The sequence below is a fragment of the Gekko japonicus genome, unplaced genomic scaffold (genome assembly GCF_001447785.1).
Source record: "Gekko japonicus isolate JY-2015 unplaced genomic scaffold, Gekko_japonicus_V1.1 scaffold2000, whole genome shotgun sequence".
Classification (NCBI taxonomy): Eukaryota; Metazoa; Chordata; class Lepidosauria; order Squamata; family Gekkonidae; genus Gekko; species Gekko japonicus.
This window is the reverse complement of record NW_015159775.1, coordinates 201,298-201,782: the sequence shown is the minus strand read 5'-3', so window position 1 is coordinate 201,782 and position 485 is coordinate 201,298. Positions and strand designations below refer to the sequence as shown.

Below are 485 nucleotides of genomic sequence, written 5' to 3'. Positions count from 1 at the left end.
TACATCTGCTGTTGATTCCACACTATCCGGCTTGAGTCTTCCGGGGTCGGTGTCTCTGGGAATTTGCGTAAAGCGTTGCCAGAGCATCAGAGAGCCACTGCTTAGCGTTTGGCGCTGTGAGAGTTGCGGCTTGCTGGCCGAGCAGGATCTGGCCATGTCCTGTCCTTTTATTTTTGTGGAACTGCAGCGATGCGGTGCTGTGTGGTAGTCTTGCGTCTGCCCTCCTGCCCCTGGGCATAAGATGGGCTTTCCCTTTGGCTGCTTTCTGGTGGCCTGCTTGGTGCCTTCTGGCTGTTTGGATGCTTGCAGTGAATGCCAGGTTGGTCCGACCCCGCTAGGCAAGTCCTTCAAGGACCCTGTCAGTGCCCATTAGCTACAGAGCCAGTTTGGTGTAGTGGTTAAGTGCGCAGACTCTAATCTGGGAGAACCGGGTTTGATTCCCCACTCCTCCACTTGCACCTGGCTGGATGACTTGGGTCGGTCAC

The 485-nt window shown here is 55.7% G+C and overlaps 1 protein-coding gene across 1 annotated transcript in view; it reads left to right on the top strand.

Moving 5' to 3' along the window:
- Nucleotides 1-485, top strand: part of NR2F6 (nuclear receptor subfamily 2 group F member 6) — a 57,240-nt gene that overhangs the window by 33,589 nt on the left and 23,166 nt on the right. The gene's annotated exons all lie outside the window — the stretch shown is intronic.